Below are 27,983 nucleotides of genomic sequence, written 5' to 3' on the forward strand. Positions count from 1 at the left end.
CCCCCACTCCCCTGCCAGTTCACTGATTGTCTCTCCCCCTGCCAGATCACTGAGAGTCACTCCCCCACTCCCCCTGCCAGCTCACTGAGAGTCACTCCCCCTGCCAGCTCACTGAGAGTCACTCCCCCTGCCAGCTCACTGAGGTTCACTCCCCCACTCCCCCTTCCAGCCCATTGGGAGTCACTCATGCCTGCCAGCCCACTTAGAGTCACTCCCCCACTCCCCCTTCAAGCTCACTGAGATTCACTCCCCCACTCCCCCTGCCAGCTCACTGAGTCACTCCCCCTGCCAGATCACTGAGAGTCACTCCCCCTGCCAGATCACTGAGAGTCACTCCCCCAATCCCCCTGCCAGCTCACTGAGAGTCACTCACCCACTCTCCCTGCCAGCCCACTGAGATTCACCCACCCCTGCCAGCTCACTAAGAGTCACTCCCCATGCTAGCTCACTGAGAGTCACTCCCGCTGCCAGCTCACTGAGAGTCACACCTCCCTGACAGCTTATTGAGAGTCAATCCCCCTGCCGGCCCATTGAGAGTCATTACCCCTGCCAGCTCACTGAGAGTCTCTCCCCTGCCAGCTCACTGAGAGTCACTCCCCCACTCCCCCTGCCAGCTCACTGAGTGTCACTCCCCATGCCAGCTCACTGAGAGTCTCTCCCCCTGCCAGCTCACAGAGAGTCACTCCCCCTCTCCCCCTGCCAGCTCACTGATTGTCTCTCCCCCAGCCAGCTCACTGAGAGTCACTCCCCCAGTCTCACTGCCAGCTCAATGAGAGTCACTCCCGCACTCTCCCTGCCAGCTCACTGAGAGTCACTCACCCACTCTCCCTGCCAGCCCACTGAGATTCACCCACCCCTGCCAGCTCACTAAGAGTCACTCCCCATGCTAGCTCACTGAGAGTCACTCCCGCTGCCAGCTCACTGAGAGTCACACCTCCCTGACAGCTTATTGAGAGTAAATCCCCCTGCCGGCCCATTGAGAGTCATTACCCCTGCCAGCTCACTGAGAGACTCTCCCCCTGCCAGCTCACTGTGAGTGACTCCCCCACACCGCCTGCCAGCTCACTTTAGTCTCTCCCCCTGCCTGGTCACTGTGAGTCACTCCCCCGCTCCCCCTGCCAACTCACTGAAAGTCTCTCCCCCTGCCAGCTCACTGAGAGTCACTCCCCCTGCCAGCTTTCTGAGAGTGACTCCCCCACTTCCCCTGCCAGCTCACTGATAGTCTCTCCTCCTGCCAGCTCAGTGAGAGTCACTCCCCCACTCCTCCTGCCAGCTCACTGAGAGTCACTACCCCTGCCAACTCACTGAGAGTCTCTCCCCCTGCCAGCTTACTGAGAGTCAATCCGCCACTCCCCCTGCCAGCTCACTGAGAGTCACTCCCCCTGCCAGCTCACAGAGAGTCTCTCCTCCTGCCAGCTCACTGAGAGTCACTCCCCCACTACCCCTTCCAGCTGACTGAAAATCTCTCCCCCTGCCAGCTCACTGAGAGTCACTCAACCTGCCAGCTCACTGAGAGTCACTCCCCCACTCCCCTTGCCAGCCCACTGAGAGTCACCCCACTGCCAGCTCACTGAGAGTCACTCCCCCACTGCCTCTGCCAGTTCACTGAGAATCTCTCCCCCTGCCAGCTCACTGACAGTCACTCAGCCACTCCCCCTGCCAGCTCACTGAGAGTCACTCCCCCACTCTCCCTGCCTGCTGACTGAGAGTCTCTCCTCCTGCCAGCTCACTGAGAGTCACTCCCCCTGCCAACTCACTGAGATTCACTCCCCCTGCCAGCTCACTGAGAGTCACTCCCCATGCCAGCTCACTGAGAGTCACTCCCCCTGCCAGCCCAATGAGAGTCACTCCCCCAAATCTCCCTGCCAGCCCACTGAGATTCACTCCCCATGCCAGCTCACTGAGAGTCACTCCCCCTGCCAGCCCAATGAGAGTCACTCCCCCAAATCTCCCTGCCATCCCACTGAGTGTCACACCTCCACTCCCCCTGCCAGCTCACTGAGAGTCACTCCCCCACTCGTCCTGCCAGCCCACTCAGATTCACTCCCAAACTCCCCCTGCCAGCTCACTGAGAGTCTCTCCCCCTGCCAGCTCACTGACAGTCACTCCCCCACTCCCCCTGCCAGCTCACTGAGAGTCACTCCACCTGCCTGCTCATTGAGAGTCTCTCCACCTGCCAGCTCACTGAGAGTCACACCCCCACTCCCCCTGCCAGCTCACTGATAGTCTCTCCGCCTGTCAGCTCACTGAGAGTCACTCCCCCACTCACCCTGCCAGCCCACTGAGAGTCAGCCCCCCTGCCATCCCACTGAGAATCACTCCCCCTGCCAGCGCACTGAGAGTCACTCCCGCTGCCAGTTCAATGAGAATCACTCCCCCAATCCCCCTGCCAGCTCACTGAGAGTCACTCCCTCTGCCAGCTCACTGAGAGTCACTCCCCCTTCCAGCTCACTGAGAGTCACTCCCCCACTCCCCCTGCCGGCTCACTTTGAGTCACTCCCCCTGCCAGCTCACTTTGAGTCACTCCCCCTGCCAGCTCACTGAGAGTCTCTCCCCCTGCAAGTTCACTGAGAGTCACTCCCCACTCCCCCTGCCAGCTCACTGAGAGTCACTACCCCTGCCAGTTCACTGAGGGACTCTCCCCCTGCCAGCTCACTGTGAGTGACTCCCCCACACCGCCTGCCAGCTCATTTTAGTCTCTCCCCCTGCCTGGTCACTGAGAGTCACTCCCCCGCCTCCCCCTGCCAACTCACTGAAATTCTCTCCCCCTGCCAGCTCACTGAGAGTCACTCCCGCACTCCCCCTGCCAGCTTTCTGAGAGTCACTCCCCCACTTCCCCTGCTAGCTCACTGATAGTCTCTCCTCCTGCCAGCTCAGTGAGAGTCACTCCCCCACTCCCCTTGCCAGCTCACTGAGAGTCACACCCCTGCCAACTCACTGAGAGTCTCTCCCCCTGCCAGCTTACTGAGAGTCAATCCGCCACTCCCCCTGCCAGCTCACTGAGAGTCACTCCCCCTGCCAGCTCACAGAGAGTCTCTCCTCCTGCCAGCTCACTGAGAGTCACTCCCCCACTCCCCCTTCCAGCTGACTGAAAATCTCTCCCCCTGCCAGCTCACTGAGAGTCACTCAACCAGCCAGCTCACTGAGAGTCACTCCCCCACTCCCCTTGCCAGCTCACTGAGAGTCACTCCCCCTGCCAGCTCACTGAGTCTCACTCCCCCTGCCAGCTCACTGAGAGTCACTCCCCCTGCCAGCCCACTGAGAGTCACTCACCCTGCCAGCTTACTGAGAGTCAATACCCCTGCCAGCCCACTGAGAGTCACTCCCCCTGCCAGCTCACTGAGAGTCACTCACCCTGCCAGCTCAATGAGAGTCGCTCCCCCAATCCCCCTGCCAGCTCACTGAGAGTCACTCCCCCACTCAACCTGCCAGCTCACCGAGAGTCAATTCCCCACTCCCCCTGCCAGCTCACTGAGAGTCTCTCCCCCTGCCAGCTCACTGTGATTCACTCACCCACGCACTCTGCCTGCTCACTGAAAGTCGCACCACCTGCCAGCTCACTGAGAGTCTCTCCCCCTGCCAGCTCACTGAGAATGACTCCCCCACTCCATCTGCCAGCTCACTTGAGTCTCTCCCCCTGCCAGCTCACTGAGAGTCACTCCCCCACTCCCCCTGCCAGCTCACTGAGAATCACTCCCCCTGCCAGCTCACTGAGAGTCACTCCCCTACTCGCCCTGCCAGCTCACTGAGAGTCACTCCCCAACTCCCCCTGCCAGCCCACCGAGAGTCACCCTACTGCCAATCCACTGTGAGTCACTCCCCCTGCCAGCTCACTGAGAGTCACTCCCCCTGCCAGCCCACTGAGAGTCAATCACCCACTCCCCCTGCCAGCCCACTGAGATTCACCCACCCCTGTCAGCTCACTGAGAGTCACTCCCCCTGCCAGCTCACTGAGAGTCACTCCCACTGCCAGCTCACTGAGAGTCAATCACCCACTCCCCCTGCCAGCCCACTGAGATTCATCCACCCCTGTCAGCTCACTAAGAGTCACTCCCCCTGCCAGCTCACTGAGAGTCACTCCCCCTGCCAGCTCACTGAGAGTCACTCACCCACTTCCCCTGCCAGCTCACCGAGAGTCAATCCCCCACTCCCCCTGACAGCTCACTGAGAGTAACTCTCCCACTCCCCCTTCTAGCTCACTGAGAGTCTCTCTCCCTGCCAGCTCACTGAGAGTCTCTCCCCCTGCCAGCTCACTGAGAGTCACTCCCCACTCCCCCTGCCAGCTCACTGAGAGTCACAACCCCTGCCAGCCCACTGAGAGTCACTCACCCTGCCAGCTTACTGAGAGTCAATACCCCTGCCAGCCCACTGAGAGTCACTCCCCCTGCCAGCTCACTGAGAGTCACTCACCCTGCCAGCTCACTGAGAGTCACTCCCCCACTCCTCATGCCAGTCCACTGAGAGTCACTCCCCCACTCCTCCTGCCAGCTCAATGAGAGTCGCTCCCCCAATCCCCCTGCCAGCTCACTGAGAGTCACTCCCCCACTCAACCTGCCAGCTCACCGAGAGTCAATTCCCCACTCCCCCTGCCAGCTCACTGAGAGTCACTCCCGCACTCCCCCACCGAGCTCATTGAGAGTCACTCCCCCTGCCAGCTCACTGAGAGTCTCTCCCCCTGCCAGCTCACTGTGATTCACTCACCCACGCACTCTGCCTGCTCACTGAAAGTCGCACCACCTGCCAGCTCACTGAGAGTCTCTCCCCCTGCCAGCTCACTGAGAATGACTCCCCCACTCCATCTGCCAGCTCACTTGAGTCTCTCCCCCTGCCAGCTCACTGAGAGTCACTCCCCCACTCCCCCTGCCAGCTCACTGAGAATCACTCCCCCTGCCAGCTCACTGAGAGTCACTCCCCTACTCGCCCTGCCAGCTCACTGAGAGTCACTCCCCAACTCCCCCTGCCAGCCCACTGAGAGTCACCCTACTGCCAATCCACTGTGAGTCACTCCCCTGCCAGCTCACTGAGAGTCACTCCCCCTGCCAGCTCACTGAGAGTCACTCCACCTGCCAGCCCACTGAGAGTCAATCACCCACTCCCCCTGCCAGCCCACTGAGACTCACCCACCCCTGTCAGCTCACTAAGAGTCACTCCCCCTGCCAGCTCACTGAGAGTCACTCCCCCTGCCAGCTCACTGAGAGTCACTCACCCACTTCCCCTGCCAGCTCACCGAGAGTCAATCCCCCACTCCCCCTGACAGCTCAATGAGAGTAACTCCCCCACTCCCCCTTCTAGCTCACTGAGAGTCTCTCTCCCTGCCAGCTCACTGAGAGTCTCTCCCCCTGCCAGCTCACTGAGAGTCACTCCCCACTCCCCCTGCCAGCTCACTGAGAGTCACAACCCATGCCAGCTCACTGAGAGTCTCTCCCCCTGCCAGCTCACAGAGAGTCACTCCCCCTGCCAGCTCACTGATTGTCTCTCCCCCTGCCAGATCACTGAGATTCACTCCACCACTCCCCCTGCCAGCCCACTGAGAGTCACCCCACTGCCAACTCACTGAGAGTCACTCTGCCTGCCAGCTCACTGAGTCACTCCAGCTGCCAGCTCACTTAGAGTCACTCCCCATGCCAGCTCACTGAGAGTCACTCCACCTGCCAGCCCACTCAGAGTCACTCCCCGAATCCCCCTGCCAACTCACTGAGAGTCACTCACCCACTCCCCCTGTCAGCCCACTGTGAGTCACCCACCCCTGCTAGCTCACTGAGAGTAACTCCCCCTGCCAGCTCACTGAGAGTCACTCCCCCTGCCAGCCAACTGAGAGTCACACCCCCTGCCAGCTTACTGAGAGTCAATCCCCCTGCCAGCACACTGAGAGTCACTCACCCTGCCAGCTCACTGAAAGTGACTCAACCTGCCAGCTCACTGAGAGTCACTCCCCCACTCCCCTTGCCAGCCCACTGAGAGTCACTCCCCCACTCCCCCGGCCAGCTCAATGAGAGTCGCTCCCCCACTCCCCCTGCCAGCTCACTGAGAGTCTCTCCCCCTGCCAGCTCACTGAGCGTCACTCCCCCCACTCTCCCTGCCAGCTCACTGAGAGTCACTCCCTCACTCTCCCTGCCAGCTCACTGAGAGTCTCTCCCCCTGCCAGCTCACTGAGAGTCACTCCCCCACTCTCCTGCCAGCTCACTGAGAGTCTCTCCCCCTGCCAGCTCACTGAGACTCAATCCCCCACTCTGCCTGCCAGCTTACGGAGAGTCACTCCCCCACATCCCCTGCCAGCTCACTGAGAGTCTCTCCCCCTGCCAGCTCACTGAGAGTCACTCCCCCACTCCCCTGCCAGTTCACTGATTGTCTCTCCCCCTGCCAGATCACTGAGAGTCACTCCCCCACTCCCCCTGCCAGCTCACTGAGAGTCACTCCCCCTGCCAGCTCACTGAGAGTCACTCCCCCTGCCAGCTCACTGAGGTTCACTCCCCCACTCCCCCTTCCAGCCCATTGGGAGTCACTCATGCCTGCCAGCCCACTTAGAGTCACTCCCCCACTCCCCCTTCAAGCTCACTGAGATTCACTCCCCCACTCCCCCTGCCAGCTCACTGAGTCACTCCCCCTGCCAGATCACTGAGAGTCACTCCCCCTGCCAGATCACTGAGAGTCACTCCCCCAATCCCCCTGCCAGCTCACTGAGAGTCACTCACCCACTCTCCCTGCCAGCCCACTGAGATTCACCCACCCCTGCCAGCTCACTAAGAGTCACTCCCCATGCTAGCTCACTGAGAGTCACTCCCGCTGCCAGCTCACTGAGAGTCACACCTCCCTGACAGCTTATTGAGAGTCAATCCCCCTGCCGGCCCATTGAGAGTCATTACCCCTGCCAGCTCACTGAGAGTCTCTCCCCTGCCAGCTCACTGGGAGTCACTCCCCCACTCCCCCTGCCAGCTCACTGAGTGTCACTCCCCATGCCAGCTCACTGAGAGTCTCTCCCCCTGCCAGCTCACAGAGAGTCACTCCCCCTCTCCCCCTGCCAGCTCACTGATTGTCTCTCCCCCAGCCAGCTCACTGAGAGTCACTCCCCCAGTCTCACTGCCAGCTCAATGAGAGTCACTCCCGCACTCTCCCTGCCAGCTCACTGAGAGTCACTCACCCACTCTCCCTGCCAGCCCACTGAGATTCACCCACCCCTGCCAGCTCACTAAGAGTCACTCCCCATGCTAGCTCACTGAGAGTCACTCCCGCTGCCAGCTCACTGAGAGTCACACCTCCCTGACAGCTTATTGAGAGTAAATCCCCCTGCCGGCCCATTGAGAGTCATTACCCCTGCCAGCTCACTGAGAGACTCTCCCCCTGCCAGCTCACTGTGAGTGACTCCCCCACACCGCCTGCCAGCTCACTTTAGTCTCTCCCCCTGCCTGGTCACTGTGAGTCACTCCCCCGCTCCCCCTGCCAACTCACTGAAAGTCTCTCCCCCTGCCAGCTCACTGAGAGTCACTCCCCCTGCCAGCTTTCTGAGAGTGACTCCCCCACTTCCCCTGCCAGCTCACTGATAGTCTCTCCTCCTGCCAGCTCAGTGAGAGTCACTCCCCCACTCCTCCTGCCAGCTCACTGAGAGTCACTACCCCTGCCAACTCACTGAGAGTCTCTCCCCCTGCCAGCTTACTGAGAGTCAATCCGCCACTCCCCCTGCCAGCTCACTGAGAGTCACTCCCCCTGCCAGCTCACAGAGAGTCTCTCCTCCTGCCAGCTCACTGAGAGTCACTCCCCCACTACCCCTTCCAGCTGACTGAAAATCTCTCCCCCTGCCAGCTCACTGAGAGTCACTCAACCTGCCAGCTCACTGAGAGTCACTCCCCCACTCCCCTTGCCAGCCCACTGAGAGTCACCCCACTGCCAGCTCACTGAGAGTCACTCCCCCACTGCCTCTGCCAGTTCACTGAGAATCTCTCCCCCTGCCAGCTCACTGACAGTCACTCAGCCACTCCCCCTGCCAGCTCACTGAGAGTCACTCCCCCACTCTCCCTGCCTGCTGACTGAGAGTCTCTCCTCCTGCCAGCTCACTGAGAGTCACTCCCCCTGCCAACTCACTGAGATTCACTCCCCCTGCCAGCTCACTGAGAGTCACTCCCCATGCCAGCTCACTGAGAGTCACTCCCCCTGCCAGCCCAATGAGAGTCACTCCCCCAAATCTCCCTGCCAGCCCACTGAGATTCACTCCCCATGCCAGCTCACTGAGAGTCACTCCCCCTGCCAGCCCAATGAGAGTCACTCCCCCAAATCTCCCTGCCATCCCACTGAGTGTCACACCTCCACTCCCCCTGCCAGCTCACTGAGAGTCACTCCCCCACTCGTCCTGCCAGCCCACTCAGATTCACTCCCAAACTCCCCCTGCCAGCTCACTGAGAGTCAATCCCCCACTCACCCTGCCAGCTCACTGAGAGTCTCTCCCCCTGCCAGCTCACTGACAGTCACTCCCCCACTCCCCCTGCCAGCTCATTGAGAGTCTCTCCACCTGCCAGCTCACTGAGAGTCACACCCCCACTCCCCCTGCCAGCTCACTGATAGTCTCTCCGCCTGTCAGCTCACTGAGAGTCACTCCCCCACTCACCCTGCCAGCCCACTGAGAGTCAGCCCCCCTGCCATCCCACTGAGAATCACTCCCCCTGCCAGCGCACTGAGAGTCACTCCCGCTGCCAGTTCAATGAGAAACACTCCCCCAATCCCCCTGCCAGCTCACTGAGAGTCACTCGCTCTGCCAGCTCACTGAGAGTCACTCCCCCTTCCAGCTCACTGAGAGTCACTCCCCCACTCCCCCTGCCGGCTCACTTTGAGTCACTCCCCCTGCCAGCTCACTGAGAGTCTCTCCCCCTGCAAGTTCACTGAGTGTCACTCCCCCACTCCCCCTGCCAGCTCACTGAGAGTCACTACCCCTGCCAGTTCACTGAGGGACTCTCCCCCTGCCAGCTCACTGTGAGTGACTCCCCCACACCGCCTGCCAGCTCACTTTAGTCTCTCCCCCTGCCTGGTCACTGAGAGTCACTCCCCCGCTCCCCCTGCCAACTCACTGAAAGTCTCTCCCCCTGCCAGCTCACTGAGAGTCACTCCCGCACTCCCCCTGCCAGCTTTCTGAGAGTCACTCCCCCACTTCCCCTGCTAGCTCACTGATAGTCTCTCCTCCTGCCAGCTCAGTGAGAGTCACTCCCCCACTCCCCCTGCTAGCTCACTGAGAGTCACTACCCCTGCCAACTCACTGAGAGTCTCTCCCCCTGCCAGCTTACTGAGAGTCAATCCGCCACTCCCCCTGCCAGCTCACTGAGAGTCACTCCCCCTGCCAGCTCACAGAGAGTCTCTCCTCCTGCCAGCTCACTGAGAGTCACTCCCCCACTCCCCCTTCCAGCTGACTGAAAATCTCTCCCCCTGCCAGCTCACTGAGAGTCACTCAACCAGCCAGCTCACTGAGAGTCACTCCCCCACTCCCCTTGCCAGCTCACTGAGAGTCACTCCCCCTGCCAGCTCACTGAGTCTCACTCCCCCTACCAGCTCACTGAGAGTCACTCCCCCTGCCAGCCCACTGAGAGTCACTCACCCTGCCAGCTTACTGAGAGTCAATACCCCTGCCAGCCCACTGAGAGTCACTCCCCCTGCCAGCTCACTGAGAGTCACTCACCCTGCCAGCTCAATGAGAGTCGCTCCCCCAATCCCCCTGCCAGCTCACTGAGAGTCACTCCCCCACTCAACCTGCCAGCTCACCGAGAGTCAATTCCCCACTCCCCCTGCCAGCTCACTGAGAGTCACTCCCGCACTCCCCCAGTGAGCTCATTGAGAGTCACTCCCCCTGCCAGCTCACTGAGAGTCTCTCCCCCTGCCAGCTCACTGTGATTCACTCACCCACGCACTCTGCCTGCTCACTGAAAGTCGCACCACCTGCCAGCTCACTGAGAGTCTCTCCCCCTGCCAGCTCACTGAGAATGACTCCCCCACTCCATCTGCCAGCTCACTTGAGTCTCTCCCCCTGCCAGCTCACTGAGAGTCACTCCCCCACTCCCCCTGCCAGCTCACTGAGAATCACTCCCCCTGCCAGCTCACTGAGAGTCACTCCCCTACTCGCCCTGCCAGCTCACTGAGAGTCACTCCCCAACTCCCCCTGCCAGCCCACCGAGAGTCACCCTACTGCCAATCCACTGTGAGTCACTCCCCCTGCCAGCTCACTGAGAGTCACTCCCCCTGCCAGCCCACTGAGAGTCAATCACCCACTCCCCCTGCCAGCCCACTGAGATTCACCCACCCCTGTCAGCTCACTGAGAGTCACTCCCCCTGCCAGCTCACTGAGAGTCACTCCCACTGCCAGCTCACTGAGAGTCACTCCACCTGCCAGCCCACTGAGAGTCAATCACCCACTCCCCCTGCCAGCCCACTGAGATTCATCCACCCCTGTCAGCTCACTAAGAGTCACTCCCCCTGCCAGCTCACTGAGAGTCACTCCCCCTGCCAGCTCACTGAGAGTCACTCACCCACTTCCCCTGCCAGCTCACCGAGAGTCAATCCCCCACTCCCCCTGACAGCTCACTGAGAGTAACTCTCCCACTCCCCCTTCTAGCTCACTGAGAGTCTCTCTCCCTGCCAGCTCACTGAGAGTCTCTCCCCCTGCCAGCTCACTGAGAGTCACTCCCCACTCCCCCTGCCAGCTCACTGAGAGTCACAACCCCTGCCAGCCCACTGAGAGTCACTCACCCTGCCAGCTTACTGAGAGTCAATACCCCTGCCAGCCCACTGAGAGTCACTCCCCCTGCCAGCTCACTGAGAGTCACTCACCCTGCCAGCTTACTGAGAGTCACTCCCCCTGCCAGCTCACTGAGAGTCACTCACCCTGCCAGCTCACTGAGAGTCACTCCCCCACTCCTCATGCCAGTCCACTGAGAGTCACTCCCCCACTCCTCCTGCCAGCTCAATGAGAGTCGCTCCCCCAATCCCCCTGCCAGCTCACTGAGAGTCACTCCCCCACTCAACCTGCCAGCTCACCGAGAGTCAATTCCCCACTCCCCCTGCCAGCTCACTGAGAGTCACTCCCGCACTCCCCCACCGAGCTCATTGAGAGTCACTCCCCCTGCCAGCTCACTGAGAGTCTCTCCCCCTGCCAGCTCACTGTGATTCACTCACCCACGCACTCTGCCTGCTCACTGAAAGTCGCACCACCTGCCAGCTCACTGAGAATCTCTCCCCCTGCCAGCTCACTGAGAATGACTCCCCCACTCCATCTGCCAGCTCACTTGAGACTCTCCCCCTGCCAGCTCACTGAGAGTCACTCCCCCACTCCCCCTGCCAGCTCACTGAGAATCACTCCCCCTGCCAGCTCACTGAGAGTCACTCCCCTACTCGCCCTGCCAGCTCACTGAGAGTCACTCCCCAACTCCCCCTGCCAGCCCACTGAGAGTCACCCTACTGCCAATCCACTGTGAGTCACTCCCCCTGCCAGCTCACTGAGAGTCACTCCCCCTGCCAGCTCACTGAGAGTCACTCCCACTGCCAGCTCACTGAGAGTCACTCCACCTGCCAGCCCACTGAGAGTCAATCACCCACTCCCCCTGCCAGCCCACTGAGATTCACCCACCCCTGTCAGCTCACTAAGAGTCACTCCCCCTGCCAGCTCACTGAGAGTCACTCCCCCTGCCAGCTCACTGAGAGTCACTCACCCACTTCCCCTGCCAGCTCACCGAGAGTCAATCCCCCACTCCCCCTGACAGCTCAATGAGAGTAACTCCCCCACTCCCCCTTCTAGCTCACTGAGAGTCTCTCTCCCTGCCAGCTCACTGAGAGTCTCTCCCCCTGCCAGCTCACTGAGAGTCACTCCCCACTCCCCCTGCCAGCTCACTGAGAGTCACAACCCATGCCAGCTCACTGAGAGTCTCTCCCCCTGCCAGCTCACAGAGAGTCACTCCCCCTGCCAGCTCACTGATTGTCTCTCCCCCTGCCAGATCACTGGGAGTCACTCCCCCAATCCCCCAGCCAGCACACTGAGATTCACTCCACCACTCCCCCTGCCAGCCCACTGAGAGTCACCCCACTGCCAACTCACTGAGAGTCACTCTGCCTGCCAGCTCACTGAGTCACTCCAGCTGCCAGCTCACTTAGAGTCACTCCCCATGCCAGCTCACTGAGAGTCACTCCACCTGCCAGCCCACTCAGAGTCACTCCCCGAATCCCCCTGCCAACTCACTGAGAGTCACTCACCCACTCCCCCTGTCAGCCCACTGTGAGTCACCCACCCCTGCTAGCTCACTGAGAGTAACTCCCCCTGCCAGCTCACTGAGAGTCACTCCCCCTGCCAGCCAACTGAGAGTCACTCACCCTGCCAGCTCACTGAAAGTGACTCAACCTGCCAGCTCACTGAGAGTCACTCCCCCACTCCCCTTGCCAGCCCACTGAGAGTCACTCCCCCACTCCCCCGGCCAGCTCAATGAGAGTCGCTCCCCCACTCCCCCTGCCAGCTCACTGAGAGTCTCTCCCCCTGCCAGCTCACTGAGCGTCACTCCCCCACTCTCCCTGCCAGCTCACTGAGAGTCACTCCCTCACTCTCCCTGCCAGCTCACTGAGAGTCTCTCCCCCTGCCAGCTCACTGAGAGTCACTCCCCCACTCTCCTGCCAGCTCACTGAGAGTCTCTCCCCCTGCCAGCTCACTGAGACTCAATCCCCCACTCTGCCTGCCAGCTTACGGAGAGTCACTCCCCCACATCCCCTGCCAGCTCACTGAGAGTCTCTCCCCCTGCCAGCTCACTGAGAGTCACTCCCCCACTCCCCTGCCAGTTCACTGATTGTCTCTCCCCCTGCCATCTCACTGAGAGTCACTCCCCCACTCCCCCTGCCAGCTCACTGAGAGTCACTCCCCCTGCCAGCTCACTGAGAGTCACTCCCCCTGCCAGCTCACTGAGGTTCACTCCCCCACTCCCCCTTCCAGCCCATTGGGAGTCACTCATGCCTGCCAGCCCACTTAGAGTCACTCCCCCACTCCCCCTGCAAGCTCACTGAGATTCACTCCCCCACTCCCCCTGCCAGCTCACTGACAGTCACCCCACTGCCAGCTCACTGAGAGCCACTCCCCCTGCCAGCTCACTGAGTCACTCCCCCTGCCAGATCACTGAGAGTCACTCCCCCTGCCAGCCCACTGAGAGTCACTCCCCCAATCCCCCTGCCAGCTCACTGAGAGTCACTCACCCACTCTCCCTGCCAGCCCACTGAGATTCACCCACCCCTGCCAGCTCACTAAGAGTCACTCCCCATGCTAGCTCACTGAGAGTCACTCCCGCTGCCAGCTCACTGAGAGTCACACCTCCCTGACAGCTTATTGAGAGTCAATCCCCCTGCCGGCCCATTGAGAGTCATTACCCCTGCCAGCTCACTGAGAGTCTCTCCCCTGCCAGCTCACTGAGAGTCACTCCCCCACTCCCCCTGCCAGCTCACTAATAGTCACTCTCCCACACCCCCTGCCAGGTCACTGAGAGTCACTCCCCCTGCCAGCCCACTGAGAGTCTCTATCCCTGCCAGCTTACTGAGAGTCAATCCCCCTGCCAGCCCACTGAGAGTCAATCACCCTGCCAGCTCACTGAGAGTCACTCAACCTGCCAGCTCACTGAGATTCACTCCCCCACTCCCCCGACAGCTCACTGAGAGTCACTCCCCCTGCCAGCTCACTGAGCATCTCTCCCACTGCCAGCTCACAGAGACTCACACCCCCACTCCCCCTGTCAGCTCACTGATTGTCTCTCCCCCTGCCAGATCACTGAGAGTCACTCCCCCACTCCCCCTGCCAGCTCACTGAGATTCACTCCCCCACTCCCCCTTCCAGCCCATTGAGAGTCACCCATGCCTGCCAGCCCACTGAGAGTCACTCCCCCACTCCCCCTGCCATCTCACTGAGAGTCACTCCCCCACTCCCCCTGCCAGCCCACTGAGAGTCACCCCACTGCCAGCTCACTGTGAGCCACTCCCCCTGCCAGCTCACAGAGTCACTCCCCCTGCCAGCTCACTGAGAGTCACTCCCCCTGCCAGCCCACTGAGAGTCACTCCCCCTGCCAGCTCACTGAGAGTCACTCCCCCACTCCCCCGCCAGCTCACTGAGAGTCAATCCCCCTGCCAGCTCACTGAGAGTCTCTCCCCCTGCCAGCTCACAGAGAGTGACTCCCCCACACCCCCTGCCAGCTCACTGATTGTCTCTCCCCCTGCCAGATAACTGAGTGTCACTGCCCCATTCCCCCTGCCAGCTCACTGAGATTCACTCCCCTACTCGCCCTTCCAGCCCACTGAGAGTCACCCCTGCCTGCCAGCCGACTGAGAGTCACTCCCCCACTCCCCCTGCCAGCTCACTGAGAGTCACTCCCCCACTCCCCGTGCCAGCTCACTGAGAATCACTCCCCCTGCCAGCTCACTGATAGTCACTCCCCCACTCCCCCTGCCAGCCCACTGAGAGTCACCCTACTGCCAGCTCACTGTGAGTCACTCCCCCTGCCAGCTCACTGAGAGTCACTCCCCCTGTCAGCTCACTGAGAGTCACTCCCACTGCCCCTGCCAGCCCACTGAGATTCACCCACCCCTGTCAGCTTACTAAGAGTCACTCCCCCTGCCAGCTCACTGAGAGTCAATTCCCCTGCCAGGTCACTGAGAGTCACTCCCCCACTTCCCCTGCCAGCTCACCGAGAGTCAATCCCCATCTCCCCCTGACAGCTCACTGAGAGTCACTCCCACACTCCCGCTTCTAGCTCACTGAGAGTCTCTCCCCCTGCCAGATAACTGAGAGGCACTCCCCCAGTCCCCCAGCCAGCTCACTGAGATTCACTCCACCACTCCCCTTGCCAGCCCACTGAGAGTCACCCCACTGCCAGCTCACTGAGTCACTCCCCCTGCCAGCTCACTGAGTCACTCCCCATGCTAACTCACTGAGAGTCACTCCCCCAATCCCCCTGCCAACTCACTGAGAGTCACTCACCCACTCCCCTTGTCAGCCCACTGAGAGTCACCCACCCCTGCCAGCTCACTGAGAGTCACTCCCCCTGCCAGCTCACTGAGAGTCACTCCCCCTGCCAGCCCACTGAGAGTCACACCCCCTGCCAGCTTACTGAGAGTCAATCCCCCTGCCAGCCAACTGAGAGTCACTCACCCTGCCAGCTCACTGAGAGTGACTCAACCTGCCAGCTCACTGAGAGTCACTCCCCCACTCCCCTTGCCAGCCCACTGAGAGTCACTCCCCCACTCCCCCGGCCAGCTCAATGAGAGTCGCTCCCCCACTCCCCCTGCCAGCTCACTGAGAGTCTCTCCACCTGCCAGCTCACTGAGAGTCACTCCCCCACTCTCCCTGCCAGCTCACTGAGAGTCACTCCCCCACTCTCCCTGCCAGCTCACTGAGAGTCTCTCCCCCTGCCAGCTCACTGAGACTCAATCCCCCACTCTGCCTGCCAGCTTACGGAGAGTCACTCCCCCACATCCCCTGCCAGCTCACTGAGATTCTCTCCCCCTGCCAGCTTACTGAGAGACACTCCCCCACTCCCCCTGCCAGCTCACTGAGAGTCACTCCCCCTGCCAGCTCACAGAGACTCACTCCCCATGCCAGCTCACTGAGAGTCTCTCCCCCTGCCAGCTCACAGAGACTCACTCCCCCACTCCCCCTGCCAGCTCACTGATTGTCTCTCCCCCTGCCAGATCACTGAGAGTCACTCTGCCACTCCCCCTGCCATCTCACTGAGATTCACTCCCCCACTCCCCCTTCCAGCCCACTGAGAGACACCCCTGCCTGCCAGCGCACTGAGAGTCACTCTCCCACTCCCCCTGCCAGCTCACTGAGAGTCACTCCACCACTCCCCCTTCCAGCCCACTGAGCGTCACCCCACTGCCAGCTCACTGAGAGTCACTCCGCCTGCCAGCTCACTGAGTCACTCCCCCTGCCAGCTCACTGAGAGTCACTCCCCCTGCCAGCTCACTGAGAGTCACTCCATCTGCCAGCCCACTGAGAGTCACTCCCCCAATCCCCCTGCCAACTCACTGAGACTCACTCCCCCACTCCCCCGGCCAGATCAATGAGAGTCGCTCCCCCACTCCCCCTTCCAGCTCACTGAGAGTCACTCCCCCACTTCCCCTTCCAGCTCACCGAGAGTCAATCCCCCACTCCCCCTGACAGCTCACTGAGAGTTACTCCCCCACTCCCCCTTCTAGCTCACTAAGAGTCACTCTCCCACACCCCCTGCCAGGTCACTGAGAGTCACTCACCCTGCCAGCCCACTGAGAGTCTCCCCCCTGCCAGCTCACTGAAATTCACTCCCCCACTCCCCCTGCCAGCTCACTGAGAGTCACTCCCTCTGCCAGCTCACTGAGAGTCTCTCCCCCTGCAAGCTCACTGAGATTCACTCCCCCACTCCCCCGTCAGCTCACTGATAGTCACTCTCCCTGCCAGCTCACTGAGAGTCTCTCCCCCTGCCAGCTCAAAGAGAGTGACTCCCCCACACCCCCTGCCAGCTCAATGATTGTCTCTCCCCCTGCCAGATCACTGAGAGTCACTCCCCCATTCCCCCTGCCAGCTCACTGAGAATCACTCCCCCACTCACCCTTCCAGCCCACTGAGAGTCACCCCTGCCTGCCAGCCCACTGAGAGTCACTCCCCCACTCCCCCTGCCAGCTCACTGAGAGTCACTCCCCCACTCCCCCTGCCAGCCCACTGAGAGTCTCCCCAATGTCAGCTCACTGAGAGTCACTCCCCCTGCCAGCTCACTGAGTCACTCCCCCTGCCAGCGCACTGAGAATCACTCCCCATGCCAGCTCACTGAGAGTCACTCCACCTGCCAGCCCCTGAGAGTCACTCCCCCAATCCCCGTGCCAGCTCACTGAGAGTCACTCCCCCTGCCAGCCCACTAAGAGTCACACCCCCTGCCAGCTAACTGAGAGTGAATCCCCCTGCCAGCCCACTGAGAGTCACTCCCCCTGCCAGCTCACTGAGAATCTCTCCCCCTGCCAGCTCACTGAGAGTCACTCCCCCACTCCCCCTGCCAGCTCACTGAGTGTCACTCCCCCTGCCAGCTTACTGATAGTCTCTCCCCCTGCCAGCTCACTGAGAGTGACTCCCCCACTCCCCCTGCCAGCTCACTTGTCTCTCCCCCTGCCAGCTCACTGAGAGTCACTCCCCCACTCCCCATGCCAGCTCACTGAGAATCACTCCCCCTGCCAGCTCATTGAGAGTCACTCCCCCACTCCCCCTGCCAGCTCACTGAGAGTCTCTCCAACTGCCTGCTCACTGAGAGTCACTCCCCCACTCTCCCTGCCAGCTCACTGACAGTTACTCCCACACTCCACCTGCCAGCTTACTGAGAGTCGCTCTCCCACTTCCCCTGCCAGCTCACTGAGAGTCTCTCCCCCTGCCAACTCACTGTCACTCCCCCACTCCCCCTGCCATCTCACTGAGAGTCACTACCCCTGCCAGCTCACTGAGAGTCTCTCCCCCTGCCAGCTCACTGAGAGTCACTCCCCCACTCTCCCTATCAGCTCACTGAGAGTCACTCCCCCTGCCAGCTCACTGAGAGTCTATCCCCCTGCCAGCTCACTGAATGTCACTCCCCCACTCCCCCTGCCAGCTCACTGAGAGTCTCTCCCCCTGCCAGTTCACTGAGAGTCACTCCCCCACTCTCCTTGCCAGCTCGTAGTGATTCCCTCCCCCTGCCAGCTCACTGAGAGTCACTCCCCCACTGCCTCTGCCAGTTCACTGTGATTCACTCCCCCACTCCCCCTTCCAACCCACTGAGAGTCACTCCTGCCTGCCAGCGCACTGAGAGTCACTCCCCCAATCCCCCTGCCAACTCACTGAGAGTCACTCACCCACTCCCCCTGCCAGCCCACTGAGGGTCACCCACCCTGCTAGCTCACTGAGAGTCACTCCCCATGCCAACTCACTGAGATTCACTCCCCCTGCCAGCCCACTGAGAGTCTCACCCCCTGCCAGCTTACTGAGAGTCAATCCCCCTGCCAGCCCACTGACAGTCACTCCCCCTGCCAGCTCACTGAGAGTCACTCACCCTGCCAGCTCACTGAGAGTCACTCCCCCACTCCCCTTGCCAGCCCACTGAGAGTCACTCCAGCACTCCCCCGGCCAGCTCAATGAGAGTCGCTCCCCCACTCCCCCTGCCAGCTCACTGAGAGTCTCTCCCCCTGCCAGCTCCCTGAGAGTCACTCCCCCACTCTCCCTGCCAGCTTACTAAGAGTCACTCCCCCACACCCCCTGCCAGCTCACTGAGAGTCTCTCCCCCTGCCAGCTCACTGAGAGTCACTCCCCCACTTACCCGCCAGCTCACTAAGAGTCACTCCCCCTGCCAGCTCACTGAGCATCTCTCCCCCTGCCAGCTCACAGAGAGTCACTCCCCCACTCCCCCTGCCAGATCACTGAGTGTCACTCCCCCACTCCCCCTTCCAGCCCATTGAGAGTCACCCCTGCCTGCCAGCCCACTGAGAGTCACTCCCCCACTCCCCCTGCCAGCTCACTGAGAGTCACTCCCCATGCCAGCTCACTGAGAGTCTCTCCCCCTGCCAGCTCACAGAGAGTCACTCCCCCACTCCCCCTGCCAGCTCACTGATTGTCTCTCCCCCTGCCAGATCACTGAGAGTCACTCCCCCACTCCCCCTGCCAGCTCACCGAGAGTCAATCCACCACACCCCCTGCCAGCTCACTGAGAGTCACTCCCCCACTCCCCCTGCCAGCTCACTGAGTCACTCCCCCTGCCAGCGCACTGAGAGTCACTCCCCATGCCAGCTCACTGAGAGTCACTCCCCCAATCCCCCTGCCAGCTTACTGAAAGTCGCTCTCCCACTTCCCCTGCCAGATCACTGAGAGTCACTACCCTTGCCAGCACACTGAGAGTCACTAACCCAGTCCCCCTGCCAGACTTCTGAGATTGACTCCCCCATCCACCCTGACAACTCACTGAGAGTCACTCCCCCACTCCCCCTGCCAGCTCACTGAGAGTCACTCCCCGACTCCCCCTGCCGACTCACTGAGAGTCAATATCCCTGCCAGCTCACTGAGAGTCGCTCCCCCTGCCAGCTCACTGAGAGTCACTCCCCCACTCCCCCTGCCAGCTCACTGAGAGTCATTCCCCCTGCCAGTTCACTGAGAGTCTCTCCCCCTGCCAGCTCACTGAGAGTGACTCCCCCACTCCCCCTGCCAGCTCACTTGAGTCTCTTCCCCTGCCAGCTCACTGAGAGTCACTCCCCCACTCCCCATGCCAGCTCACTGAGAATAACTCCCCCTGCCAGCTACCTGAGAGTCACTCCCCCTGCCAGCTCACTGAGAGTCTCTCCCCCTGCCAGCTCACTGAGAGTCACTCCCCCACTCTCCTTGCCAGCTCACTGAGAGTCACTCCCGCACTCCCCCTGCCAGCTTACTGAGAGTCACTCCCCCACTTACCCTGCCAGCTCACTGATAGTCTCTCCCCCTGCCAGCTCACTGAGAGTCATTCCCACACTCCACCTGCCAGCCCACTGAGAGTCAGCCCTTCTGCCATCCCACTGAGAATCACTCCCCCTACCAGCGCACTGAGAGTCACACCCCCTGCCAGCTCACTGAGAGTGAATACCCCTGTCAGCCCACTGAGAGTCACTCCCCCTGCCAGCTCACTGAGAGTCACTGACCCTGCCAGCTCACTGAGAGTCACCCCTCTGCCAGCTCACTGAGAGTCACTCTGCCTGCCAGCTCACTGAGTCACTCCCCCTGCCAGCTCACTGAGAGTCACACACCCTGCCAGGTCACTGAGAGTCACACCCCCTGCCAGCCCACTGAGAGTCTCTCCCCCTGCCAGCTCAATGAAATTCACTCCCCCACTCCCGCTGCCAGCTCACTGAGAGTCACTCACTCTCCCAGCTCACTGAGAGTCACTCAACCTGCCAGCTCACTGAGAGTCACTCCCCCACTCCCCTTGCCAGCCCATTGAGATTCACTACCCCACTCCCCCGGACAGCTCAATGAGATTCGCTCCCCCACTCCCCCTGCCTGCTCACTGAGAGTCTCTCCCCCTGCCAGCTCACTGAGAGTCACTCACCCACTCCCTCTGCCAGCCCACTGAGAGTCACCCACCCCTGCCAGCTCACTAAGAGTCAGTCCCCCTGCCAGCTCACTGAGAGTCACTCCCCCTGCCAGCTCACTGAGAGTCACTCCGCCTGCCAGCCCACTGAGAGTCACACCCCCTGCCAGCTTACTGAGAGTCAATACCCCTGCCAGCTCACTGAGAGTCACTCCCGCACTCTCCCTGCCAGCCCACTGAGAGTCACTCCCCCTGCCAGCTCACTGAGATTCACTCACCCTGCCAGCTCAAAGAGAGTCACTCCCCCACTCCCCTGGCCAGCCCACTGAGAGTCACTCCCCCAGTCCCCCTGCCAGCTCACTGAGAGTCTCTCCCCCTGCCAGCTCACTGAGAGTCACTCCCCCACTCTCACTGCCAGCTCACTGAGAGTCACTCCAGCACTCTCCCTGCCAGCTCACTGAGAGTCTCTCCCCCTGCCAGCTCACTGAGACTCAATCCCCCACTCTGCCTGCCAGCTTACTGAGAGTCACTCCCCCACATCCCTTGCCAGCTCACTGAGAGTCTCTCCCCCTGCCAGCTTACTGAGAGACACTCCACCAAACCCCCTGCCAGCTCACTGAAAGTCATTACCCCTGCCAGCTCACTGAGAGTCTCTCCCCCACTCCCCCTGCCAGCCCACTCAGAGTCACCCCACTGTCAGCTCACTGAGAGCCACTCCCCCTGCCAGCTCACTGAGTCACTCCCCCTGCCAGCTCACTGAGAGTCACTTATGCAATCCCCCTGCCAGCTCACTGAGAGTCACTCCACCTGCCAGCCCAAGAGATTCACTCCCCCAATCCCCGTGCCAACTCACTGAGAGTCACTCACCCACTCCCCCTGCCAGCCCACTGAGAGTCACCCACCCCTGCCAGCTCACTAAGAGTCACTTCCCCTGCCAGCTCACTGAGAGTCACTCCCCCTGCCAGCTCACTGAGAGTCACTCCCCATGCCAGCCCACTGAGAGTCACACCCCATGCCAGCTCACTGAGAGGCAATCCCCCTGCCAGCCCAGTGAGAGTCACTCCCCCTGCCAGCTCACTGAGAGTCACTCACCCTGCCAGCTCACTGAGATTCACTCCCCCACTCCCCTTGCCAGCCCACTGAGAGTCACACCCCCACTCCCCCGGCCAGATCAATGAGAATCGCTCCCCCACTCACCCTTCCAGCTCATTGAGAGTCACTCCCCCTGCCATCTCACTGAGAGTCTCTCTACTTTGCCAGCTCACTGAGAATCACTCAGCCACTCCCCGTGCCAGCTAGCTGAGAGTCACTCCCCCAATCCCCCTGCCAGCTCACTGAGAGTCTCTTCCCCTGCCAGCTCACTGAGAGTCACTCCCTCTGCCAGCTCACTGAGAGTCACTCCCCCTGCCAGCTCACTGAGAGTCACTAACCCAGTCCCCCTGCCAGACTTCTGAGATTCACTCCCCCATCCACCCTCACAACTCACTGAGAGTCACTCCCCCACTCCCCCTGCCAGCTCACTGAGAGTCACTCCCCCACTCCCCCTGCCGACTCACTGAGAGTCACTATCCCTGCCAGCTCACTGAGAGTCGCTCCTCCTGCCAGCTCACTGAGAGTCACTCCCCCACTCCCCCTGCCAGCTCACTGAGAGTCATTCCCCCTGCCAGCTCACTGAGAGTGACTCCCCCACTCCCCCTGCCAGCTCACTTGAGTCTCTTCCCCTGCCAGCTCACTGAGAGTCACTCCCCCACTCCCCATGCCAGCTCACTGAGAATAACTCCCCCTGCCAGCTACCTGAGAGTCACTCCCCCTGCCAGCTCACTGAGAGTCTCTCCCCCTGCCAGCTCACTGAGAGTCACTCCCCCACTCTCCTTGCCAGCTCACTGAGAGTCACTCCCGCACTCCCCCTGCCAGCTTACTGAGAGTCACTCCCCCACTCCCCCTGCCAGCTCACTGATAGTCTCTCCCCCTGCCAGCTCACTGAGAGTCATTCCCCAACTCCACCTGCCAGCCCACTGAGAGTCAGCCCTTCTGCCATCCCACTGAGAATCACACCGCCTGCCAGCGCACTGAGAGTCACTCCCCCTGCCAGTTCAATGAGGGTTATTCCCCGAATCCCCCTGCCAGCTCACTGAGATCAAACCCCTGCCAGCTCACTGAGAGTCATTCCCTCTGCCAGCTCACTGGGAATCACTAACCCAGTCCCCCTGAAAGCCTTCTGAGATTCACTCCCCCATCCAACCTGACAACTCACTGAGAGTCACTCCCCCACTCCCCCTGCCAGCTCAATGAGAGTCACTCCCCGACTCCCCATGACAGCTCACTGAGAATCACTCCCCCTGCCAGCTACCTGAGAGTCACTCCCCCTGCCAGCTCACTGAGAGTCTCTCCCCCTGCCAGCTCACTGAGAGTCACTCCCGCACTCCCCCTGCCAGCTTACTGAGAGTCACTCCCCCACTTCCCCTGCCAGCTCACTGAGAGTCTCTCCCCCTGCCAGCTAACTGAGAGTCACTCCCCTACGCCCCTGCCAGCTCACTGAGAGTCACTACCCCTGCCAACTCACTGAGAGTCTCTCCCCCTGCCAGCTTACTGAGAGTCAATCCGCCTCTCCCCCTGCCAGCTGACTGAGTGTCTCCACCCCTGCCAGATAACTGAGAGTCACTCCCCCACTCCCCTTGCCAGCTCATTGAGTGTCACTCCTCCTGCCAGATCACTGAGAGTCACTCCCCCACTCCCCCTGCCAGCTCACTGAGAGTCTTTCCCCCTCCCAGCTCACGGAGAGTCACTCACCCACTCCCCGTGCAGGCTCACTGAGAATCACTCCCCCACAATCCCTGCCAGCTCACTGAGGGTCACTCCCCCTGCCCGCCCACTGAGTGTCACTCCCCCTGCCAACTCACTGAGAGTCACTACCCCTGCCAGCCCACTTAGAGTCACTCCCCCTGCCAGCCCACTGAGAGTCACTCCCCCTGCCCGCCCACAGAGAGTCACTCCCCCTGCCAGCTCACTGAGAGTCACTCCCCCTGCCAGCCCACTGAGAGTCACTCCCCTACTCCCCCTGCCAGATCACTGAGAGTCACTCCCCCACTCCCCAAGCCAGCTCACTGAGAGTCACTCCCCCACTGCCTCTGCCAGCTCACTGAGAGTCTCTCCCCCTGCCAGCTCACTGAGAGTCACTCAGCCACTCCCTGTGCCAGCTAACTGAGAGTCACTCCCCCACTCTCACTGCCTGCTCACTGAGAGTCACTCCCCCTGCCAGCCCACTGAAAGTCAATCCCCCTGACCACCCACTGAGAGTCACTCCCCCTGCCAACTCACTGAGATTCACTCCCCCTGCCAGCTCACTGAGAGTCACTCCCCCTGCCAGCCCAATGAGAGTCACTCCCCCACTCTCCCTGCCAGCTCACTGAGAGTCACTCCCCCACTCTCCCTGCCAGCCCACTGAGAGTCACTCCCAAACTCCCCCTGCCAGCTCACTGAGAGTGAATACCCCTGCCAGCCCACTGAGAGTCACTCCCCCTGCCAGCTCACTGAGAGTCACTGACCCTGCCAGCTCACTGAGAGTCACCCCTCTGCCAGCCCACTGAGAGTCACTCCCCCTGCCAGCTCACTGAGAGTCACTGACCCTGCCAGCTCACTGAGTCACTCCCCCTGCCAGCTCACTGAGAGTCACACACCCTGCCAGGTCACTGAGAGTCACACCCCCTGCCAGCCCACTGAGAGTCTCTCCCCCTGCCAGCTCAATGAAATTCACTCCCCCACTCCCGCTGCCAGCTCACTGAGAGTCACTCACTCTCCCAGCTCACTGAGAGTCACTCAACCTGCCAGCTCACTGAGAGTCACTCCCCCACTCCCCTTGCCAGCCCATTGAGATTCACTACCCCACTCCCCCGGACAGCTCAATGAGATTCGCTCCCCCACTCCCCCTGCCAGCTCACTGAGAGTCTCTCCCCCTGCCAGCTCACTGAGAGTCACTCACCCACTCCCTCTGCCAGCCCACTGAGAGTCACCCACCCCTGCCAGCTCACTAAGAGTCAGTCCCCCTGCCAGCTCACTGAGAGTCACTCCCCCTGCCAGCTCACTGAGAGTCACTCCGCCTGCCAGCCCACTGAGAGTCACACCCCCTGCCAGCTTACTGAGAGTCAATACCCCTGCCAGCCCACTGAGAGTCACTCCCCCTGCCAGCTCACTGAGAGTCACTCACCCTGCCAGCTCAAAGAGAGTCACTCCCCCACTCCCCTTGCCAGCCCACTGAGAGTCACTCCCCCAGTCCCCCTGCCAGCTCACTGAGAGTCACTCCCCCACTCTCCCTGCCAGCCCACTGAGAGTCACTCCCAAACTCCCCCTGCCAGCTCACTGAGAGTCAATCACCCACTCACCCTGCCAGCTCACTGAGAGTCTCTCCCCCTGCCAGATCACTGAGAGTCACTCCCCCACTCCCCAAGCCAGCTCACTGAGAGTCACTCCCCCACTGCCTCTGCCAGCTCACTGAGAGTCTCTCCCCCTGCCAGCTCACTGAGAGTCACTCAGCCACTCCCTGTGCCAGCTAACTGAGAGTCACTCCCCCACTCTCACTGCCTGCTCACTGAGAGTCACTCCCCCTGCCAGCTCACTGAGAGTCACTCAGCCACTCCCCGTGCCAGCTAACTCAGAGTCACTCCCCCACTCTCACTGCCTGCTCACTGACAGTCACTCCCCCTGCCAGCCCACTGAAAGTCACTCCCCCTGACCGCCCACTGAGAGTCACTCCCCCTGCCAACTCACTGAGATTCACTCCCCCTGCCAGCTCACTGAGAGTCACTCCCCCTGCTAGCCCACTGAGAGTCACTCGCCCACTCTCCCTGCCATCCCACTGAGAGTCACTCCCCCACTCCCCCTGCCAGATCACTGAGAGTCATTCCCCCACTCCCCCTGCCAGCCCACTGAGAGTCAGCCCCCCTGCCATCCCACTGAGAATCACTCACCCTGCCAGCGCACTGAGAGTCACTCCCCCTGCCAGTTCAATGAGAGTCACTCCCCCAATCCCCCTGCCAGCTCACTGAGAGTCACAACCCTGCCAGCTCACTGAGAGTCACTCCCTCTGCCAGCTCACTGAGAGTCACTCCCCCTGCCAGCTCAAAGAGAGTCACTCCCCCACTCTCCTTGCCAGCTCACTGAGAGTCACTCCCGCACTCCCCCTGCCAGCCCACTGAGAGACACCCCACTGCCAGCTCACTGAGAGTCACTCCCCCTGCCAGCTCAAAGAGAGTCACTCCCCCACTCTCCTTGCCAGCTCACTGAGAGTCACTCCCCCACTTACCCTGCCAGCTCACTGATAGTCTCTCCCCCTGCCAGCTCACTGAGAGTCATTCCCCAACTCCACCTGCCAGCCCACTGAGAGTCAGCCCTTCTGCCATCCCACTGAGAATCACTCCCCCTGCCAGCGCACTGAGAGTCACTCCCCCTGCCAGTTCAATGAGAGTCATTCCCCGAATCCCCCTGCCAGCTCACTGAGATCAAACCCCTGCCAGCTCACTGAGAGTCATTCCCTCTGCCAGCTCACTAGGAATCACTAACCCAGACCCCTGAAAGCCTTCTGAGATTCACTCCCCCATCCAACCTGACAACTCACTGAGAGTCACTCCCCCACTCCCCCTGCCAGCTCAATGAGAGTCACTCCCCCACTCCCCCTGCCAGCTCACTGAGAGTCACTCCCCCTGCCAGTTCACTGAGAGTCTCTCCCCCTGCCAGCTCACTGAGAGTGACTCCCCCACTCCCCCTGCCAGCTCACTTGAGTCTCTCCCCCTGCCAGCTCACTGAGAGTCACTCCCCGACTCCCCATGCCAGCTCACTGTGAATAACTCTCCCTGCCAGCTACCTGAGAGTCACTCCCCCTGCCAGCTCACTGAGAGTCTCTCCCCCTGCCAGCTCACTGAGAGTCACTCCCGCACTCCCCCAGCCAGCTTACTGAGAGTCACTCCCCCACTTCCCCTGCCAGCTCACTGAGAGTCTCTCCCCCTGCCAGCTAACTGAGAGTCACTCCCCTACGCCCCTGCCAGCTCACTGAGAGTCACTACCCCTGCCAACTCACTGAGAGTCTCTCCCCCTGCCAGCTTACTGAGAGTCAATCCGCCTCTCCCACTGCCAGCTGACTGAGTGTCTCTCCCCCTGCCAGATAACTGAGAGTCACTCCCCCACACCCCTTGCCAGCTCATTGAGTGTCACTCCTCCTGCCAGATCACTGAGAGTCACTCCCCCACTCCCCCTGCCAGCTCACTGAGAGTCTTTCCCCCTCCCAGCTCACTGAGAGTCACTCACCCACTCCCCGTGCAAGCTCACTGAGAATCACTCCCCCACAATCCCTGCCAGCCCACTGAGGGTCACTCCCCCTGCCCGCCCACTGAGTGTCACTCCCCCTGCCAACTCACTGAGAGTCACTACCCCTGCCAGCCCACTTAGAGTCACTCCCCCTGCCAGCCCACTGAGAGTCTCTCCCCCTGCTAGCTCACTGAGAGTCATTCCCCCTGCCAGCCCACTGAGAGTCACTCCCCCACTCTCCCTGCCAGCCCACTGAGAGTCACTCCCCCTGCTAGCTCACTGAGAGTCAATCACCCACTCACCCTGCCAGCTCACTGAGAGTCTCTCCCCCTGCCAGATCACTGAGAGTCACTCCCCCACTCCCCAAGCCAGCTCACTGAGAGTCACTCCCCCACTGCCTCTGCCAGCTCACTGAGAGTCTCTCCCCCTGCCAGCTCACTGAGAGTCACTCAGCCACTCCCCGTGCCAGCTAACTGAGAGTCACTCCCCCACTCTCCCTGCCAGCCCACTGGGAGTCACTCCCAAACTCCCCCTGCCAGCTCACTGAGAGTCAATCCCCCACTCACCCTGCCAGCTCACTGAGAGTCTCTCCCCCTGTCAGCTCACTGACAGTCACTCCCCCACTCCCCCTGCCAGCTCACTGAGAATCACTCCCCCTGCCTGCTCATTGAGAGTCTCTCCACCTGCCAGCTCACTGAGAGTCAATCCCCCACTCCCCCTGCCAGCTCACTGATAGCCTCTCCCCCTGCCAGTTCACTGAGAGTCATTCCCACACTCCCCCTGCCAGCCCACTGAGAGTCAGCCCCCCTGCCATCCCACTGAGAATCACACCCCCTGCCAGCGCACTGAGAGTCACTCCCCCTGCCAGCTCACTGAAAGTCACTTATGCACTCCCCCTGCCAGCTCACTGAGAGTCACTCCACCTGCCAGCCCAAGAGATTCACTCCCCCAATCCCCGTGCCAACTCACTGAGAGTCACTCACCCACTCCCCCTGCCAGCCCACTGAGAGTCACTCCCCCTGCCAGCTCACTGAGAGTCACTCCCCATGCCAGCCCACTGAGAGTCACACCCCATGCCAGCTCACTGAGAGGCAATCCCCCTGCCAGCCCAGTGAGAGTCACTCCCCCTGCCAGCTCACTGAGAGTCACTCACCCTGCCAGCTCACTGAGATTCACTCCCCCACTCCCCTTGCCAGCCCACTGAGAGTCACACCCCCACTCCCCGGGCCAGATCAATGAGAGTCGCTCCCCCACTCACCCTTCCAGCTCATTGAGAGTCACTCCCCCTGCCAGCTCACTGAGAGTCTCTCTACTTTGCCAGCTCACTGAGAATCACTCAGCCACTCCCCGTGCCAGCTAGCTGAGAGTCACTCCCCCAATCCCCCTGCCAGCTCACTGAGAGTCTCTCCCCCTGCCAGCTCACTGAGAGTCACTCCCTCTGCCAGCTCACTGAGAGTCACTCCCCCTGCCAGCTCACTGAGAGTCACTAACCCAGTCCCCCTGCCAGCTCACTGAGAGTCACTCCCCCACTCCCCCTGCCAGCTCACTGAGAGTCACTCCCCCACTCCCCCTGCCGACTCACTGAGAGTCACTATCCCTGCCAGCTCACTGAGAGTCGCTCCCCCTGTCAGCTCACTGAGAGTCACTCCCCCACTC

The sequence above is a fragment of the Carcharodon carcharias genome, chromosome 28 (assembly GCF_017639515.1).
Source record: "Carcharodon carcharias isolate sCarCar2 chromosome 28, sCarCar2.pri, whole genome shotgun sequence".
Lineage (NCBI taxonomy): Eukaryota > Metazoa > Chordata > Chondrichthyes > Lamniformes > Lamnidae > Carcharodon > Carcharodon carcharias.